The sequence below is a fragment of the Octopus sinensis genome, linkage group LG6 (assembly GCF_006345805.1).
Source record: "Octopus sinensis linkage group LG6, ASM634580v1, whole genome shotgun sequence".
Taxonomy (NCBI): domain Eukaryota; kingdom Metazoa; phylum Mollusca; class Cephalopoda; order Octopoda; family Octopodidae; genus Octopus; species Octopus sinensis.
In genome coordinates this window covers 29,397,370-29,407,369 of record NC_043002.1, presented here as the reverse complement: position 1 = coordinate 29,407,369, position 10,000 = coordinate 29,397,370, and positions in this window count along the sequence as shown.

Below are 10,000 nucleotides of genomic sequence, written 5' to 3'. Positions count from 1 at the left end.
CTGTTCTAGAATTACAAACAGAACAGAAATAAACGTTACATAAGGAAAGCGTTTAAGTTTTAAGTTATTAAACTTCATCAGGATTGAAATTCTAAAATTCTTCTTCGCCATCATCACTGTAAAATATTCTTTTCACTTGTTCATCGGCTGCTTACTTCAGATCCATGTGATGTCGAGTGGAGATGTCGGACCCCTGGTTTTTATCGAAATTTTTGGTTTAAAATGTCGCGACATATCCGCGAGTATTTACGATATATCAGAACTTCGACCACCACTAAGATAATCACAGTCACTAACAATACTACCGATCACAACACCAATAGCATCACCACTAAGCCAAACACTAACAAACACCACAAATAGGAACATGACCAACACCACTCCAATCACTGTGCCACTACTACCATCACCACCACTCGCAAAAGCAATGTCTATACCACTTTCACTAATACCACTCCAAACAACACCAACGTCAAAATGCTACGATCATCGTTACTTGCATCATCACCAGCACAAGCCTCACTATTACCAACAACAACAATAGTATCACCTCTACTACCACCAAAGCCACCACCACCACCACCACTACTACCATAACTGCTAACACCACCACTACTAATATACGTCTTCACTTCTTTGTTTTGACAGTCGTTTCCATCTTGTGTTTTTGACATTTCCGATCCTATCATTTAATGGATACTATACCACCACCCCTCTCAATCTCTCCTCTTTCTCTCAATCTCTCTCTCACACACACACATATACACACACATAAACATACACACGCACACGCATGCACACACACATACATTGAGATAATAGAAATAACAACAATAAACAACTGCAGCACCGTCATTTTTTCCTCGTCATCATCATCATTAGTTCCAGTGCTGCTGTCCTCCAAATCATCATCATTATCGTCATCATCTTCATCACGAACATTACCCACCTTCATTCTTCATCGTCAGTAGCATCACCACAGCTCCCATCATCAAAACCACCGATACCATCACCACCACCAACGCTACCATTGTCATTTCCATCATCTTCACAATCATCATCAAAACAATAACTGTCTTCATAGAGCGTAAGTCTACAAGGAATAAGTCAGTTACCCTCGAATCACACCATAGAAATAAAACGAAAACAAAAAGATGTCACATTTGTAAATGTAATCCTAGGTAGACAAAAGAACAAAATAGTACGAGTTGGGATAACTGATCATTGCTCCACTTAAATAGAATTAATCAAGATCTTATGAACATCATCATCATGATCATCTTCATCGTTGTCGTGGTCGTCACTATTTATCCTCTTTAGCATTTTTATTAGCTGTCTGCTTTGCCATACTAATCCACATCCTCATCCTCATTACCTTATTATCATCATAAACGACATGAAAGCTGCAAATATATCATCATTATCATCCTCATGCGAAAGAAAGGGAAAATATGTTCAAATCTTTAATTTGCTGTGTACCAGGATCTGCAAGTACCCGAAAGGAAATACATTTCAGTGGCCCCTACTGTACGGGTGTGATAACTAAGCTTGGAGCTTCTCACTTGACCTATTAAAAATGATAGTCAGCTATCTCTCATACAAAACACCACCCTCTAAAATGGAAAGTTTATGTTGGATAATTTAGTCCTTGCTACTACTAAAAAGATATGATATTGAATGTTAAAATAGTTTTAATTTTAGGATGACTACGTCGGACAAAATGCTTATCAGCATTTCGTTCACCTTTACGATATGAGTTCAAATTCCGCTGAGATCGACTTTGTCGTTCATCCTTTCGAGGTCGATAAAATAAATACCAATTGAGCGCGAAGGTCGATGTAACTGACTTACTCCTCCCTCAAAGTTGCTGGCCTTTAGCCAAAATTTGAAGCCAATATAAAGTTTTCTCCTTGACTTACGGCTAAGGAGCAACAACATCTAGATTCGTAAACTTTGTGTAGAAACCAAGTATTTGTACCAACGAGGAATCGTTTGTGATTGCTCCAGCTGCAAGAATTAGTAACCAGATATTTTCTTTCATTTGCACAAATAATCATCGTCAGAACATTGAGGAGAATGCAATAGTTTTAAGGGATTTTATTACTCAGTCAAAAGGAATGTCAATGACTCTGAGATTTGGGGAATGGATGGATGAAGAGATTCTAGAAATGGAAAATTGATCTGAATGCATTCAACAGAGCAAACTCTGCTAAGGACGAAGTGTTGGAGTAAATATATAAATGGAAATACTAGCAGGCTGATGAAAATTCAACGTGTGCTTAATGACTAATTACATTAATTCATCATATCGCTAAATTGACACATGTTTCGGTCTTTTTCTACCTCTTCAAGGAAGCTTAGTTCAGAGTGCTTTGGTGGAAGTCTTTTTGTTCTGCTATATATATAACAAAATATTAAACGAACCAACGAAGGAACTTTTGCTCCATTGCCCAACCTGTTAGATATAGAAACAAATTCTCTCTCAAAACATAACCTACAATATGAAGGCCACTCTGAATAATATAGCCATATATCAAGTACCACTATAAGTCATAGGTCTGAGCTAACAGAGTAAAAGCTGAAGTGAATCAGTGACAAGAAAGAAGGAAGGACACATAAGGATAGAGTAGTCGTAGACTTATAAAGTCATATGAAAATACTGGGTGGTCATGTTTGGAACTTCTTTAATGATAGATATCACGAATCAGGGTTGATCTAGCGTTTAACATCGACCACAAACGTAAAATGCTTCCCAGTTAAATAAGGCCTGACAAAAAATATGATGGTCTGGACTAGAATATCTTTAGTCTGAGGCTCAAAGAAATAATGTACAAAATGAAGATTAGTATATATAAAATAAAACTGAAGGGAATTTAAAACATTCATTTCTGTTTCTACATTCACCTTCCTCGTCCCACGTATATTTGTATCTTTTCTTTTCTTCTTTACTCTCTTCTTCTCTCTTTCTCTCTCTCTCTTGTTTTTGTTTGTTTTTATTTATTTATTTAATTTGATATTCCATGAGAAAGCGAAAATTAATATTTAGAAACAATAAAACAAATACGAAAATGCGACCAAGAATAGTAATCTTTGTTAATGTGAAATGGTTCTTAGCTATAATTTGTGATGGCAAAATGATTTTATACATTTTCTACATGTGTATATAACTTCATTTATATATATTTCTTGTTATTCATGATCTGACTGTTGTTCTTATTATTATTGCTGTTGCTGTTGTTGACTTTTAGGCTCTAACCCTTGTGAATTAATGTCCCCAATTTCTGTCAAATTGGGGCCGCCATTATTTTATAATTTTAGCTTTTTATTCGCTCCATTTTTTTCACTCCAGTTTTTTATTATTATATATTTCTTTTTCTTTATCTTTCCTTATTATTGATTTTATGTTAGGCCTTTTAATGTGTGTTCGCGAGTCTCTTTCTCTGTGTGTATGTGTGTGTGTGTATGTTTGCCTGCGTATGCGTGTTTGTATATATATATATATATATATATATATATATATGTGTGTGTGATAGTTTCTGTTTGTGTGAATAGTGTTTTCTTTGATTTATTTATTATTTTCTTTTTTGTCTAAAGCCTTTTAAAAATTATCTTCCTCTCCCATCTCACAGCTCTCGTCTGCCTGGTTCACGTCTCTAAGTCTCTCACCCTACATCTATCCACACCCGTTTATTTTCATTAACACCTTGGATTACTTGTTTATATTTTGACATGAATTATACAAAATGGAAAAAAGAAAGAAAAATAAGAATTTAACAAAATTGAAGATAATGATAATTGTGATGCAGCTGCTGCTGCTGCTGCTGCTGCTGCTGATGATGATGATGATGATGATGATGATGATGATGATGATGATGATGATGTTGATGATGATGATGATGATGATGGCTGGGGAGGAGGAGGAGGAGATGGTGGCGAAAGAAAAAAAGAGAAGCGTTGTCACAAAAAAGAAGAAAGCAGAAAATAAAGAGCAGTAGTAATGATTCTTTTTGCAATTGGCATAAGGCTAAAGCTTTGTGAGGTGAGGGGGTAGCTAGGCGATATCATCGATCGCAGTACTTGACTGGTACTTTATGTTATCGACCCCCGAAAGAATAACGCTCAAAATTAGACCTCGGCGGAATTTGGAACTCAGAGCGTAAAGACGGATGAAAACGCCAGTGAGCAATAATTATTTTTGTAGGTGTTCTATCCGTACATTTGTAACAATCTTTTTGATCCCTGTTGGTAGTCCAGTGCTGACACCCTCCAAGTGCATTAATCACTATTGTTATCATGTCCACCTTCTTCATTGCTCACAACCTGCGTATTTCCCACCTCAATTCATCATAGTTGCTTACTTTTGCTTATTCTTTTTATTCAAATCTATCGTCACCGGAGTTTGCTAAAAATAGGAGTCAAAAACTCTATGGAGTTGTTTTTTTTATTCCTATTTTTAACAAGGCTGGTGCTTCTTATTGCCGTTGCTATATATATATGTACATATATTGTGAAGAAGAAAGAGGAGGAGAAGAAGAAGAAGAAGAAGAAGAAGAAGAAGTTACGATGATGATGATGATGATGATGATGATGATGATGATGATGTCGACTACCACGACGATAACAATGACGTAAGCATGTCAGGAGGTAGCTTGCTTATACCATAAAGAGGAAAAAAGTATATAACAAAGTGACCCACCCAAGACGGAAAATATTTGTTTATCCTGAGGCTTATTATTATTATTATTATTATTATTATTATCATTATTATTATTATTATTATTATTATTATTATTATTATTATTATTGTCAACATAATAATAATAATAATAATAATAATAATATAATAATAATAATAATAATCATTATCATGATCATCATCATCATCATCATCGACAACAACATCATCGTCAAAATTACTACTATTATTATTTCATTTATTTTATCTTGATAATCTGAAAAACAATTATGCCACTGCCCTTTCTTTTGTGTAAAAATCTACATAAATGTATGAGTGTATACGCATGCGCGCCTACACATACATACATTCAAAGATGCACATATACATACGCACATACACACAAACATAATACATGCATACATATATCTACATATATATATATATATATATATATATATATATATATATATGAAAGGGAATGAGTTCCTTTGTAAATTAAAGCGTCCGTTTTAATGCACACACCAACGCGTAAATATTTATGAAACATTTCCATTTCTAGTATATACACTTTCAGAGAGACGTATACACGTATGTACATGCACACAACACATATGTGCCTTTGTATAACTGTACATATATATATATATATGTGTGTGTGTGTGTGTGTGTGTGTGTATGTGTGTACGAGTGTGTATAAGTATATTTGCAAGCAGATTTATAGACAGACAGACAGACAGGCAGACAGAGGGACAGAGAGACAGATAGCTACAAATGTACATAGGTAGAGTGAGAGGGAGAAAAAGAGAGATAGAAATACAGATAGATATATAGATAGATAGATAGATAGATAGATAGATAGATAGATAGATAGATAGATAGATAGATAGATAGATAGATAGATAGATAGATAGATAGATAGATAGATAGATAGATAGATAGATATAGATAGATAGATAAAGACTAGTGTGTTGACGCTAAAACATAAAATTATTGCTTTCAACTTTAGCAATAAGTGCTTCATAGACGTGTCATATTGAAAGTGTTTATGATAAATCTTACTGACAATGACGTCATAGGAGACAAAGATAGCGATCAGAATTCTGAAGTAATTTCAGACTTGTCTGTAGTGAATTCTGGGAATAATCGTGAGCAGTGGATGTCTGGACGTGTTGGAGTTGTGTGTGTGTGGTTCAGAGTGTCGATGTGAGGATGGGATTAGGAAAAACTACTTCTTCAGTTTCATGCTACAACTAAATATGTAGAGTGGGTGATACAGAACAAACGCATTCAGATACACACACTTAAACACCCTTACAGAAACTTCTAATTGTACTCCCATGTATATTTATGTGTATATGTATGTGTGTGTGTGAGCGTGTCTATATATATATATATATATATATATATATATATATATATATATATATATAAGCATATTCCAAGAAATATTTAATCGCACGCACATACGTATACACATATACATATATAGATAGATACATACATACATGCAAACATACAAATGTAGACACATAGATAAATATATAGAAAGTTGTTTATATATATATATATATATATATATATATATATATATATAGGGAGAATCACAAAAGAAAAGGACGAAGACAGGTGGAATAGAAAACAAACAGATGTATTAGTATAACGCTCGGGAATTGAAAAATTCTCTAACGTTTCGAGCCTACGCTCCTCCACAAAAAAGGAACACAGAAAGAAACAAGAAGAGAAACAAGGAGAGAAAAAATGGAGAGAAAAAAGGAGAGAAAAAAAAGGAGTGAAAAAAATGTGTGTGTGTGTGTATGTATATATATATATATATATATATATATATATACACATACAAACATACAGTTTGCGAAGAGTAAATTGTCACCACTTTTAATTTCGTGCATGTGCATTGTTTGTTTTTGATTTTGTCGACTACAACTTATAGTAGGGTCAGTTGGGCACCATTTATGAGAAAAATACACCATGACGCAATTCATTATGTCAGAAATTTGGAAACCACATGCTGTACTGCTTGGCACTCGCGCCGGAAACTCCAATACGAACATTTCAGAGTGTGTGTGTGTCGATGTGAGAACAGTGCAGTCTGAGGACAAGTAGCGAGAATCATAAAAATTAAACATGCAGTCAACATAATGGCGTTTGGAGTGATCACTAGTGACGTTATGCCTCCATACATTTTCCGACACGTCTTCAAACTCAACACGGATGTTCACATCAAGTGCATGGAGGAGGTAGTAATACTCTGGGTCAAGAGGGTGACTGGTGGAAGGCACTCAGTCTGGCAAAAGAACTCAGCACCATGCTACAAAAGCAGAACACAGCCATGGCTGTCAAACAATTTCTGCAACCACATCACCCCTAACATCTAGCCACCTAACTCCCCCAGACTACAACCCCTTTGTGGGACGCAGTTGAGCTAGAGACCAGTAAAACTACTAGTAACACCAAAGATGGACTGAAGGCAAGGTTTATGGCAATATTAACTAACTTAAACAAGGAGACCGTCCAGAAGAGTTGCAGGAGATACTGAAGTCGTTTGCAGGCCATGGTTGAAGCCAATGGCGATTTTATTGAATAATTTTTTCTTTAGGATTTCAAAATATTTTTAGGATACTTTGGTAAATATATCTGTTAAAATAAGATGCCACCATTATTTTCATTTTTGCGTAATTTAGACAGTTTATTCACCGCACCAGATACATATAAAGAATTATACATATATATATACAAATCTTGCATATGCATATATATGCGTGCATGTGTGTATGCATACATATATGTGTGCATGTGTGCATGCATACATATATGTGTGTCTATGTCTGTATAATACACATCAACGCGTAATACACATCAACGTAAATAATACACATCAACGTAAATAATGCTATGACGTCCGTCCTTCTTTTCACTGGAGATGACCAGATTTGCAGATTTATAACCTCTGGGTCCTGCGATGAATTATTAGGACAATATAAGCATAAAGTTCACTTTATAATAGGGGTACGTAATAGCAAAGCCAAGATTGTGTAGAACTTTTGCAGCCCTACTCCCATTATATTCTCATATATATGTGAAATTATCGTTCAAGTGGCTGAGCAATGCACTAACACACCTGCCTTTAACTTAGTTCTCGGGATGATCCAGCGGCACACAGAAAGGGAAAAGGCTGACCCTTTCAATTGCAGGTACAATTCATTTTTGCCAGCTGACTAGAAAGTGAAATAAAGTGTATTGCTCAATGACGCAGCACGTGCCGTGGAATCTAACTCACAAGCTTACGATTGTGAGACGAATTCCCTAACCACGACACACACACACACACATACATATAGTTATATATATGTATATATATATGGTTAGAGCGTCGAGCTTACGATCGTGAGGTTGTGACTTCGATTCTCCGACTGGAAAAAGACACTTTATTTCCCGTTGTTCCAGTTCTCTTAGCTGTAGGAATGAGTTGTAACGTCACTGGTGCCAATTTGTATCTTCCTCTGCCTTTCTCTTGGACAACATCGCTGACATGTAGAGAGGAGCCTGGTATACATAGGTGACTGCTGGTCTTCCATAAGCAACATTACCCGGATTTTCTAGATGCATTAACATGGTTATTCCTGACCGAAGGCGTCTTTTACTCCTTTATATATATATATAAGCAACAATGTATCAAGTAGTGATGCAGTACAACCGTTTCAATGAGGTCTATTTAACTGAACAATGCAATAATTATATCAATATAAATGCGATGCCATAATCAGCTCCACAAATAAGTAACTATAATTTTAACCAGTTGGACACATTAATATAAGTTTTGGCAAATACTAGAAACGGTCGTACTGCATCACTACTTGATATCCTACTGCTTATTTGGATTATATGTGTTTGTGTGTGTGTGTGTGTGTGTGTGTATGTGTGTGAATGTGTGTGTGTGTGTGTGTGCATGTGTGTGTATGTATATATGTATATGTATATACATGTATATATCCAAATACATATTGTCATACATGTATAAGTACAGGAGTGTGTACATACTGTATATATAATCCGAACTATTTTAATTCTTTAAAAAAATGAGGAAAACTATATTGATAAAAAAATTATTCTTTTCATGATTGCTTATTTCCAAGAATGTAGGAAATGCACCTCTAGACATTAGATTAGTAACAGAATGTTGAAGCCAAATGTATGGGGACATCTACGGATATTTTCTCTCTTCGTTAGGTCCGTCCGTAAGTATCCTCTTATAACTCAAATATTGAAATTACTACAGATTAGTGATTGAAGACTAAATTTTACTCTCTCTTTTTTGCCATCAAAGTGGAATGCAATGCTCATGACTATTTAAAGGGCCCCTAAGAATAATGGATGGTATTATGAAAATGTTTTCTCACCGTGATTCTGTCCCGAGTAATTTCAACGGAGTTAAATGCTTTAGCGGGTCCTAAGATACAAAAGGCGGTGGGGTTTATCAAGTCAACACATTAAATCTATCACCCAAATAGGAAAAGGTAGTGTGGGATTTTATATTCAGAACTCGATTGTCTAGGGTATAATATCTAGTTATATATTCTTAGAGTAACGTCTATCAATTTTCCCCGATTGGTACATTTCTGTTAACCCCAAGAGGATGAAAGGCTAAGCTAAACCTTGTGAATTAGAAGTAGTATTATCTCTAATGTCTTATCAAGAATAAGAGGGAAAATCTTAAAGTATCAGTCCTCCAAGACCTCCTTTCGTGATTAATTTTTTTGTAAATATCTTGATGCCTTGATCTGTATGTGTCTGGAATCTCAGATTAAAAGATGTTAAACATACATACATTATCTCAATACGTATCTGTTACGTATTTTGTGTACGCATTGACAAGAGCGAAATTTGATCAAAAAGCCTAGAGACTCAGAACAAAACTAACGAATCATTCTCTTTGAATAATATAGACTCTGAGTATGTTGTGTATTCTCTGCTGACCGAAACGTTGTCGAAGACATTACCAATCAGATCGAAACGTTGTCGAAGACTTTACCATAGCTAAAAGAAGTTAGACACACATCGCATACACCGATACCGTTTCTTCTCTGTCTACAAAAATCCATTCTCAATACTTTGATCAGCCCAGGTCTACATTAAAAAATACTTGAGCAAAGTACGACTTTGAGGGAATGTTATAATCCTTAATATGTTGGATTGTTATAACGCCAACTTCGGTATACGGTATACTAATTCAAACCAATAAAGACAAGACTTCTCTGAATGCCTAATACGTACTCTGGTACTTCACGTACTTCTCGTTACTTATAG